This window comes from Malus domestica, chromosome 13 (assembly GCF_042453785.1).
Source record: "Malus domestica chromosome 13, GDT2T_hap1".
NCBI lineage: Eukaryota > Viridiplantae > Streptophyta > Magnoliopsida > Rosales > Rosaceae > Malus > Malus domestica.
Window position 1 is genome coordinate 18,777,821 of NC_091673.1, and position 12,025 is coordinate 18,789,845.

At 40.2% G+C, this 12,025-nt stretch overlaps 1 long non-coding RNA gene across 1 annotated transcript; it reads left to right on the plus strand.

Moving 5' to 3' along the window:
- The first annotated feature begins 9,524 nt into the window (after positions 1 to 9,524).
- Positions 9,525 to 10,215, plus strand: LOC139190562 (uncharacterized). Its single transcript, XR_011574867.1, has 2 exons — positions 9,525 to 9,665; positions 9,811 to 10,215. It is a non-coding gene; the product is annotated as an uncharacterized lncRNA (long non-coding RNA).
- The last annotated feature ends 1,810 nt before the right edge of the window (positions 10,216 to 12,025 follow it).

Consider the following 12,025-nt stretch of genomic DNA (forward strand, 5'->3'; position numbering starts at 1 on the left):
CTATGAGTTTGGCGAAGGCATCGCCACTTTGCGCCGTCTACTCAACGGGCTGCATCGCCCTCGGGCAGGTTTATATTCTGAGCTTTTCTTTGAAGCTCATGGGGCACAATCGTTGGGTCTCACATGGATTTCCAAGGTCCCTTCCATGATAGAGAATAATATGCCCAGGGATAACTGGTTTTCCCCAAATCCCTTTTTGGCTAAGTCGGGCATTTCTTCATCCAAGTGGTCGTCATATCGTCGAGGCTTTCCTTTGATGAACGATCCGGCTTGGGCTCAGTGGATCGATGAACTATAGCCAACTTTTAAGAAGAAATGGATGAATAATGGTATTTATGAATTGATCATGCTTTCGAAAACTACCATTATTCCCAAGCCTGAATTGTTTGCTTCTTCTCTTCTTTTTTCGAATTCGGGCACAAACACTTTTGACTTTCGTATGGGTCCCATGTCTCCGACTGTTCTTGATATGGCCCACGTCTTCGGGCTAAGGTCATTGGGCAGGATAGTGGATGTTACCCAAGATTGGACTCCCCCCTCAATTGCTGAAAGCTCAGGTTCATCCGCCTCTTTCCTTTCCTTGGAATATAATGTTGCAACCTTCAAGAGTTACAGGACCTCTTTCAAGGGATTCATCCCTTTCGTAAAGGAGAATTTTGGAGCAGGTTCTTCTCATGTTGATAAAGATCAAGAGCACATGTATTTCCTCTTATACTGGCTCAACAAACATGTCTTCCCCAATAAGTCTAAAGGAGTGAAGGTTGAATGGATCCCTTTGGTGGAAGCTCTTCATAACTTTGATGATGTAGCTACGGGTCCGTTCCTTCTTTCTCATATTTACCATCTTCTTTTTGAAATGACTCAAGGTAAGCCATTTGAGACTAACCTGAATGGGCCCATATGGATGATACAAACATGGCTTCAATGGTACTTTCCAGAGTTTCGGGTTGCCAACTTAGAGTTCCCAGAGGGTGTGGCCCTTGCCCGAATCCTAGCTGAAGCTGCTCCTACAGATCATGCCACCTTTGCCTGCTTTTACTTCTTCAAAGTTTGTAGGACTCAATCAGACTTGGAATGGGGCGCGTCGGTCTTGAGGAGATATCCTTGGTTTTCTGACCAAGCCTTTCAAGATGCTCCTGGGGAAGATGCCACCTCCTTTTGTAGGGAGAAATTTATTAGTTGTATTCAACCGAGAGATATGGCCTGGGGAGTTCGAGGCAATCGATATGATCGAGGGTTGGAGGTGTATCACCCTAACTTTTGTAGCAGGCAGTTAGGTTTTAGGCAAGCCATTCCCATCCCGTTCTTCGACTCTGTCCATTGTGGCACTTCCTTTCGATTGTCATCTCCTTCCGAGATGACCTTTCGAGCTGCCCGACGTAGTCTTGAAGTCATGGGTCAGGCTGCCCGAAAGTCCATCATCCTCAATTTTGAATGCACTTCACTCTTCTCTTCTTGGTGGGAAAATAAATGGACCAAGAAATATGGAGGAGACTTAAGAGAGACTTACGATCGCCTTTTCAGTCAACTTTCTCTCAAATCATACCCCAGTTCGGGCGAACTTGAAAATTGGAAGGAGATGATCCAAGAGAAGAATCGGTTACTGCTAATAGGTATTTCTTCTTCTTATCTTGATTCTACATCCCTTCTGAAGCCCTCTAAATTTTTACCTTGCTTGATCTTGCATCCCAAATGGATGTTGAATCGGTACCTATTGAGTCCAAGGATGACTCAGCTGATGCAGCAGTCCTTCATGGAGCTGCGGCGGAGGCTGAAAGACGAGAAGTTGGAGAAGGTGGGGATGTTTCAGAAGATTCAGGGGCTGAAAAAGAAGCGCCTGAAGTCATCACCCAAGTGTCTAAGCGAAGGAAAACAGTTGTGATTGAGACCTCAGATTCTGATCTTGCATCCCCACCTAAGACTAAACTACCAATTCCTAATAGAAAGAGTAAGAGAATAAGAACCGTCCAAATTGACAAGTCTTCAGCCTCATTTGCTCCAGTTTCTGAGGCAGGCAGAAAGAAGCAAAAGTCTTCAAGTGAGTCTTGTTCTTCTTTATCAGATTGCCACCCTTCCTCTTTATCTAATTACCCTTGTTTTCCTTGAAAACAGGACCTCAAACATCTAAGAAACCAATCATTGCTTCTAAGGAGGAACCATTAGGAGCTGAAATGCACAAAAAGGCTGAAGAATTGCGAAATATCACCCTCAAAGAACTTGAGGTATAGTTTATGTTTATGTCTGCATAATCTTTCCTGCTTCCACAAAAACCTGAGGATAATTTACTTGAATCAGGATGCAAGAGAGGAAAAACTCCGTCCGCCCGAGGTCTCTTCGCCACTTGCCCGAGAAACAAGCCTCTCTCCTCCCCGGGTTAATCCTTCAGAGGTGCATTTCCTTCTTTCTCGATCCTTGGGCAATTTTATAGTCTCTAGAGCTAATGCCTGAACCTTTCTCTTCTTCTATCTTCCTCCAGGTAGGGGTATCTGCCCCCTTGCCTAGTCAAGGTTATCCTTTGAAGTCTTTGATTTCTCCTTTTGCCCTGGAGGCAACTCCATCTTCTCAATTTGATCCATCCACAGGAGTTATGTTGCACTTTGTGGATGAAGACAGTAATTTGGTGAGTAACTATCCTTACATTGACTTTCTGTGCATTGCTTCCATATTAACTTCTATTCATATTTCTTGCAGCCTTTTTCATTATATGAAGCACCCCAACCATCAGTGGCAATATGTGATGAACCCATAGTCCCTGAGATTCCTGTGACCTCAGGGGTAGCGGTATTGCAGGTGTTTGCTTGGCCGACGGTTACCATCGATGAACCTCCTTCTTCTCGGGGTCAAACTCAGGTATGGAGGTATTTCCTTCCTGTTTTCCTCTTACAATCTGCTTGCTAATAATTGTTGCTATCCCTAGATACTTCTAGGGTATTGGTGAAGGTTTAGGCGCAGCTTTTTCTTCCCCTATCAGTGGTAAAGAGTCTTCCCCTCAACCAGGAATTGGTACTCTTCCTTGTGAAGCCTCAGGGCTCAGTCATGTATATTTCTTCTTCCCAAGGCTTCCCTTTGCTTCAAACTGTATTTTTGTCTTAATCTGGTCTTCTTTGGTCTTTGCAGCAAGTTCTGGAAGAAGCCTCTCCTCCTCGTTTGGTTCGTAAGTCAAAGCTCCCCCGACCTTATTTAACTATTAGAAGTGCTGGGATTTCCCAACTTGGAATTGAGAAGACCAGGAAGACAGAAACTGCCCCATCAGTAGGTACTACTTCATTAGAGGAAACTGGAGTGCGAAATCCTCCTCCTGCTTCTTCATTTTCAAAAACTGCTAAGTTGCCCGAACTTTTTGAAGAATTCGAGCAACTCGAGACTAGGCTGAAATCTTCAAAGCATTCTGCAGCATCTTCCGGTCTTCAAGAGCAGCAACAAGCTTTCCAAGAATGGGCTAGGAAGGACTTCTCAGCTTCGTTCAGCCTCAAGGCTCTTCATGATATAGAGAAGGTTGCAATGGAGCTGCTTAAAGCGGATCAGCTATCCAAAACTCAACATGATTCATTTCTCTCTTTCTTTAAGAACCTGAGTGCTCTCCGGGATCAACATAAGAGAGCTGAAAGACAAGCCAATCGTGTAAGATGTTTCTAGGAGAAAGAATCAAGTACTTCTGCTCGGGTTGAAAGGTTGATGGATGATGGTTTGCTGACAAAAGAAAAGATCGGAGTGGTGACTTCTGAAATCCAGAAGCTAGAGGAACAACTGGTTGTTGTAAAAGCTGAGCAAGCAACTCTTCTTGACACCCTCAAAAACCAAATCGAAGAAGTGAAGAAGTCAGACTTGGAATTAGAGCATACTAAGTCTCAACTTGCAAATAGCCATACTGTTTTGGCCGAACCTAGTAGGATCTTTGTCATCATGCAGACATATCATTCTCGAATAATCACTCTGAGTAAAGATGTAAAATTATTAGACTAGAATTTATTTATAACCCTTTTTTTAGCAGAATGAACATGTATTTTGCCTTTTGCTTGCTTTGCTTCTAGCTTTTGTCTGAACTTATTTCGGGCAACTCTTTACCCCCTTATCTATTTTCTTCTTTCTTCTGCTTCCCTCACTAATACCAATTTTGGGACATGATCATGATCCCTTGGTCCCCCTTCTGGTACTTTTATTTGAGCGAGGGTGCTGGGACAACCTGGGATCCATTTTTCTCCTTTGTCGTAACAACTGATGACCCTGTCTTCCCCACCCAAATTAGATTGATCGTGTTGATAGGGGCTTCCCGGAAAGGATTGGTATCAACCATCATACTAGCTTGGGGCTTGTCAAGCAACATCTTTCCCTTCACTATAAGGTCTTGTATCCAGTCTCTGAACTGGACATAATTGGTTATAGAATGGTTGAAGGTATAGTGTAACTTACAATACTTCTTCCCCCTCAGCTCTTCTGGTTTGGGCATCTTTTTAGTACTGTGGGGCAAAATTACTCTTGCCCGCACCAGTTTTTCATAAATCTCGGGTGCCTTGGCCAGATCGAACGAATAACTCTGGTACTTGGGAGGTTTCATAGGGACGAAGCCTCCATCATTCATCACAATTTTTTGGTCTTTGATGGGTTGAACTAATCCTTTCACCATTAATGGTTTGAAAGGCGTGGTCATCTCAACAGCACACACCTCAACTTCCTCTCTGTCATGGCCATCCTCCTGCTCTGGCCCGATTTCTCCTACCTTCACACGATGAATTGTAGCTTTGTTTTTGTAGAAGGGATGAGTTTTGGAAGTATGCTTCACTTGCTGCTCTTCTAGCAACAACCTCTCATACTTTGTGGCAGCAATTACCAACTCCTGTAGCTCATTAAATTATGTATCATAAAATCTTTTCCTCAAAGGTAATCTCAGAGCCCTTTGAGCAATTGATATGAGCTGAGCTTGGGTAACAGGGAATTGGCATCTCATCCTTGTCTTCCTGAACCTCATTATGAAGTCCTCTGTGGATTCATGTTCGTATTGTTTGACTTCAACCAGATCATTAATAGTCATTTCTGGTTCTATTCTATAAAATTGTTCATGGAAGGCCATCTCCATCTGCCCCCAGTTGGCAATAGAGTTAGGGGGTAATAGAGAATACCACTGAGATGTTAGTCCCGCCAATGAATGCCCAAACAACCTTAACTTGTAGTTTGGGTTGTCTTCATATGCCACACAATGATTGGAGAATTTGAAAATGTGGTCTCTGGAGGACACATTGCTATCTTCACCTGTGAACGTTGGGAATGCAGGCATCTTGAAGTTGAGAGGAAATAGATTTTGCTCATCAATGTATTCAGGATAAGGCTTTTGATAGGTAACCTTGAACACTGGGCGAGCCCGTGGTTGAGCATTTTGAGCTACTGTCCTCCTTAGTTCAGCTAACTCATCCCTCAGTTGTTGAGTAGCTGTATTATTATTCTGGAAGAGAATGGCAGATTCGTTTTTCGGGCTTCGGTCATTGCCTGCGCCTGCTTCTTTCTTTGACTCAGGCTTTCTCTAGTTGGTTCCTCCTCCCTTATGAGCCAACGGGGGTGGCCTATAAGGAAGAAGTTTATCCGAAGCTGCGGAGCTTTCTTTTTGGCTGGACTCTCCTGTTGTTATGGGCATCCCATACTTCATCCTTTCTTGCTCGTTTAGCTTCCTATTATTAAATGATAATAATGGGAAGCTAGGAAATTCCTTCTCCAGAACTGGTTCTATCACGGGTTGACTTTCTTCAGGAAGTACTTTCTTCTTTCCCCTATCCTTTGCTTCTTCTAACTGTAGAAATAGGGGAATAACTCGTTCACTTCTGATGGTAACCTGGCTCATCCCACTTCCCTGAGCGCCTTTTGGAGTGGAAAACTCCAGATCTAACCTTCTCTGTAGATTCCCTGTTAAGGTACACAGTCTACTGACTTCCCCCTTGGTTTCTAAAGAGATTTTTTCCATACTCCTTAATACTTGTATCATAGTAGCCTATAATTCCTCATTAGTTCCTCTTCATTCCGACTTTCCGGATGAAGATGGGCTTTCCAGGACCACCTGTTCTGATGGAGAATAATGTTTTCCTGATTGATTTGCCATTTGTAGTAAAAGTTAAGAAGAACCGTCCTTCGTATTCTTTCTGCAAAGTTTATGGCTTTCCTCCTTGGACGTGCAAGATCAAAACAAATTCGAATCCCACCGGGTGTGCCAAAACTATGTTTTTTGGTCGGGCTTCTGCTTCACTTGGCGGGCTTGTCGGGCAAAGCTTGTCGGGCAAGGCTGAAAGATAAGGACAGAGTTAACTTTGAAAGGTGCCTTTGTGGGGCTTTAGGTATAGACCTTGAGGCTCACAATCAAAATTAACTTTTAAGTGCTCAGGCGTGCCACTGCCATCTTTAGCATGTCAGATGTAAAATGGATGTTGAGTTTTAGTTGTACATATACCCGAGAGGCCGTGTTAGTTATGACATGTGCCTTTGTGGGGCCTTAGGTGTAGGCCTTGAGGCTTCCGATCAAGAACTAGCCCTGTACTCGAATATACGATGTCTGTTTTATTGTCTGCAAAAGTGTTATAACCATTATACTTCTGATTATCCGAGCCCACAGAGCAAAATGAACCCAAATAGGTGCCTTTGTAGGGCCTTAGATATAGGCCTTGAGGCTTCCCATCATAATTCCTTCTATACTCAAACGTTCTACTATAATCATAATATAATAGAAATAAAACTAAGGGGTAAATCGATTACTTGCGCTCCAAGTAACTTCGGACTTCTTGTTATCAAAGCTTGTCGTGGATGGGTTAAGTCCACATAAGGTTCTTTTTTATGCCTTGAGGCCAAGGACTTTTGAATGATCAATCTTACATGCCCGAAAGCTTAGAACTTAGATCTGGTTTGAACTATGAAGACATATTCAAATCGGGTTCAAGAACTGAGAGAATCTTTTAATTATCATCTTACTAGAAATAACTTGCATACAACGGGAAGTATATAACATATTGCTACGCTAATGAATGAAAAGACAAAAACAAAGAGGGTCGGGCAAGGCCGATCGTCTTGCAACTTCCTATCTTTGTGGTTTATCAAGGGGTTGGAGAGCTTTAGAAAATGAGGTAAGGAGTTGAGTTTGCAGAAATAAATCGATACTACAGCAAGCTTAAGACAAGGTAGCAGAGCTATTACAAAGGTTTTTGGTGAGGGTTTATCCCGAAAGGGATGAAGGCTTGGGCTGACTACAGCTTCGTTTGAAGGTAAATCTGGCTTTGAGCAGAGTTTGTGCTTGTATTTGTTTGTTTGATTGAGTGTCTGTTTGATTGAGTGTTCTTATCTCTGATTTCTCTTTCTTCTTTTATAGACACTTCGGCTTGGCCTCCTGTAGTAGTAATCTTGCCCGAATGCAGCTTGAAGGGTAGTGACCAAGGATTTAAATATCGATAATATCGGCGAAATATCGCCGATATTATCGTTTTTTTGAAGATCCAAAATTTTTTTAACTATCCAAATAATTTTCGTCAAAATATCGCAATATTATCGATAATATCGCGATATTTTCGATATTTTTGATAAATATCGATAATATCGCAACATAATATTAAAAAATACTTAAATATGTTGAGAAAACTCAACATATACTTCACTTGATCATAGCCAAAAGGCCAATCAAGCTAGGATTTTCTCAGCTGGGGGAATGTGGCTTTTATAGGAAAAATTGCTTGCTCACTGCCCTCACATGGGCGATGTGGGACTCCCCCAATGGGAGAGAAAATCAGAATTTTGGCCGAAATTTTACACCCACTTTAAACGGCCATAACTTTGTCAAAACGCAACGAAATCAAGCAAGACAAAAACAAAAGTTGTAGCCCTCGAAGAGACGAAGAGAATGGTACCTCACACGACGTCTAAATCGTCGTGGTTTGGCCGGAAAATGCCTCGAAAGTCACTGAGATCGGCGGAAACTGGGTAAGATTCAAATGAGTATAACGTTTTTAATACTCAACGAAATTGAGTGAAACAAAAAGGAAAGTTGTACTACTCGACGAGACGAAGAGATTGATACCTTGCAAGCCGGCCAACTCGCCGTGGTTTGGCCGAAAATTGCCTCGAAAGCCACTGAGGTCGCCGGAAATTGGGTAAGATTCAAATGAGTATAACTTTTTCAATACGCAACGACATTGAGTGAAACAAAAAGGAAAGTTGTAGCCCTCGAAGAGACGAAGAGAATGGTACCTTACACGATGTCTGACTCGTTGTGGTTTGGCCGGAAATTGCCTTGAAAGCCACTGAGGTCGCCGGAATTTGGGTAAGATTCAAATGAGTATAACTTTTTCAATACTCAACGAAATTGAGTGAAACAAAAAGGAAAGTTGTACTACTCGACGAGACGAAGAGATTGATACATTGCACGCCGGCCAAAATTCAATTGACACACTCCTGGCTTCCAAAATTCAATTCTTTTACTTTATATAAACTTGAAAAAACATAATCGGCATCCAAATTAAAGTTTAGTCTTATTCTTATGTGTAAGAAATTTAAAGTATCAAATTCGGCACATTATTCTTCATCATTTTATTCACTTCCCTTTTTTTTTTAATATCCTAAATAAAACCTCCAAATATTGTACTAATTAATTATATATAAATGATTATGGTGTGTTTAAACTTCTTTCATTAATTACTACATATTTTCTATACTCACAATGTTTGTCAGCTCGCTATATAATCAACTTAAATCAGTTAAATCCATCATGCAATGCATTTCCTTCCAATTTTTTGTGATAAACTAATAGATAATTGACTAAATAAACATCCTACAAAGTTTCATTAAAAATTTCCAAGTTTTTCTTACAATTTCCGTGGTTTCCATGTAATTTTTATCGATATCGATATTTTACCGATATTTCCATCGATATTTCCGTGTTTTCGGACTACCGATATTTCCGATATTACCGATATTTTCTTCCTTGGTAGTGACTCATCAGCTATTTACTTGTACTGCCACTGTAAAGTGTTTTTGGGCTGATTAGCTGGCTGGTCTATACCACTTGTTCTCTAGGCAGATGAGCAAGTGGTGTAAATGACCTGCACCTAGTCGGGAAAGGCCTTTTCTGCTTTCTGGGCTTCGGCTGGGCTTCGTCCATCTCTCCTTCTAGGCTTCCCTTTTGGGCCAGCTCCTTCTTGAGCCCAAAGTTCAATTTTTAATCCAAACAGTTGAGCCATAGCCATCTGTGTTCAATCTTCACTGACAGGGTCAGCTAATTTGAAAATTCATGGCGGTGAGTCTTATGAAACTGGTGTCTCTTACACAGACGCGAAAGAAATTTAATTTAGTAAGTGTTTCAAATGTTAACGGATGCAAAAAAGACAAAGTTTGATGATAGGATAAGATTATAGTATTCTTAGTTTAGAAAATCAATCCATAGGAGCGACTAAATAAATCAATTAATAGATTATTGAGACAATGACAATATTTATTATTTTTCTTAAAAAAATTCTTCATCTCCTGCCAAAATGCAGCATATAGTCAGACATTTTATCCCCGCCGGCCACACAAAACCGAAGGCCAAACAGTTTAACCCTATATATAAATCCCCCTTCACATACCATTTACTCCCACAAAATTAAACTCTTTATCACGATTATATAGAGATCATCATATCAAGATGGCAAGTAGCACGACCACTGGTGAGTTCTTCTCCATCTATTTCCAACACACATCAAATTAGTACTATTGTGCTCTATTGTGCTTCCACCATGATCAAGAAATTTGTACTAATCTGTAATTATTAATTTGCAGATTATATGCTAATTTGTGGGTTCATTTTTACAGTTGAGAAGAAGTTGTCATGGCCAGAGCTAGTGGGCACTAAAGGAGAGGAGGCAGTAGCCGTAATCTTGAAAGAAAATCCATCTCTGAAAGCCCACACATTACCTGAAGGATCCTTTGTCACCTTTGATCTACGCCATGACAGGGTTCGCGTCTATACTAACGAGCAAGGCGTTGTTACTGCAGCGCCTAAAATAGGCTAAGAATTTGGATTTCAATTCAAATTTGCACTCTCTCGGGCTTTGGTTTGAAGTTTCAGATAGCTAGAACTGTAATAATTTAAAGGTTGTGTGCTATGTTAATTTTTGTTCTGTGTGTTGTCCCTGCTTTTTTTTAAAAAGGTTTTGCTTTATTTAATGAATATGATCACCATTTGAATAAAGTGGAGAGAAATATCTGTTTATCTTTCGTTCTCCTCTAATGTTCTAGTGTCCTTTTATACATATATTTTGCTGCAAAATGTAGAATTGGTTTAATAAGGTATTCGTGCTTCAAAATTGTGATAGTCACTAGGTATTGAAAATTAGTTACACACTCATTTGAATATACTAGTAGATAAGATGTTGGGTTTCTATCCATATATTCCGGGTTAGAAACTCCACCTCCTTAAATTTTTGTAATAGTTTCGAACTCTTTTCTCTTACCCCCTCTCGTTAATAATAACATTTAAAAAAAAAAAAGTATTGAAATGACAATAAATCCGAAGATGGAATGATGCATGCCATAAAAAGATGCTACATATGTATGCCGTGAAAGATTTTCACAGCTTGCATTCATCCTATACTACGAATGAGGATCCTCTCCGGATCCCCTTTGTGAGGATCTCGGGGATCTTCCAATCGTATTTGTTTAGTGTATATCGTATGGTCAGAAATCATTGTAAATTTTTTTATTTAAAATTGAATATAAACAGTACTTGACAAAAAATGGCCGCACGATGTACGATAAACGGACACGATTGTAGGATTCCTAGATTGTTAAGGTGATGTCAAAACCCTAGTACTTAAATAGATTTTCAAGCTATTTTCTTTTGTTTCCTTTACTTTGTCAATTTATTTAATTGTTTTTAATTAAATTTGTTTTTAATATTTTAGGTCATAAAATCATCCTTTTTTCAAACTTTGTTTTCAAATAATTAATTAAGATTTGGTTTTAACATAAATTATTCATTCAATTCTTGTGGAGAACGACCTTGCTAGAGCCGACTATACTACAATTACCTTGTACTCTTGCAAGTATTTTAAGTATTTTTATTCCTACTTTTGCAGGTGATACAAATCCTATCAAGAAATTGGCGCCACTGCCGGGGATTGTTTTAAATAATTTGTGTTTACCATATTCTTAGTTAATTATTATTGTATATATTTTCTTTATTTAATTGCTAATTTTGTTTTGTAGGATACAGTTTGTTAATTTTGTGAGCACTACAGCGATGGAGTGGGAACTGCCAACACCAAGAGGACCACCTTTATGGGTTTCATTAGCAAAACAGGGTTTTTACGGATTTCAACCTACAATTTGTGCTCTTTGCTTTTAACAACGCATGATGTTTTGCAGTGTCCTGAGAGGGAATATTTTCTGGATTCTGTGCAAGAGCATTTTAATATGAGGAACGAATCACAAAGGCGTTGGAATGATCCCAGTTATGATTTCTACACTCCACGGTTGAATATCTTACTTTTATGTAAGCAGGTAATCAACAGCTTTTTGAGAAGCCTAATGTCCTACAAAAGCTTTTGGTGGAGGATGAACTCTTCAAATTGGTAGAATCAACTAAGTTGTACATTAAAAGAAGCAATGGAGAATTTTAGATCATTAATGCTTTGACTAAAAATCCTAAGGAGCAAGATAGGCACTTTGCACAAAAGAATATTGAACAACAAAAGGAGGAAACCAATTTTTCTAATCAAACCGTACCTAGCCACAAGATTCGGAGGAATGCTCCACAATTCAAGAAGTAAACTGTGAGAAAAGCTATGATGATCAAGAGGTTGGTGTAGGAACTGAGGAGTCATCTGCTTGTTGTTCATGCCCAAGGAAGGAAACAACATATGCTGATCCTGAAATTCCCACAGATCCCATTGCTACCCAAGTCTATATGCCACACATTCTCTTTCAAGAAGCTGCAGTGCAACCCACAAAGCCTCAGGAAAGCTTTGAAAATGACAGCGCACCTGCACAATCCATCAAACTTGAAAAAAATTCAATGTGAATCCTA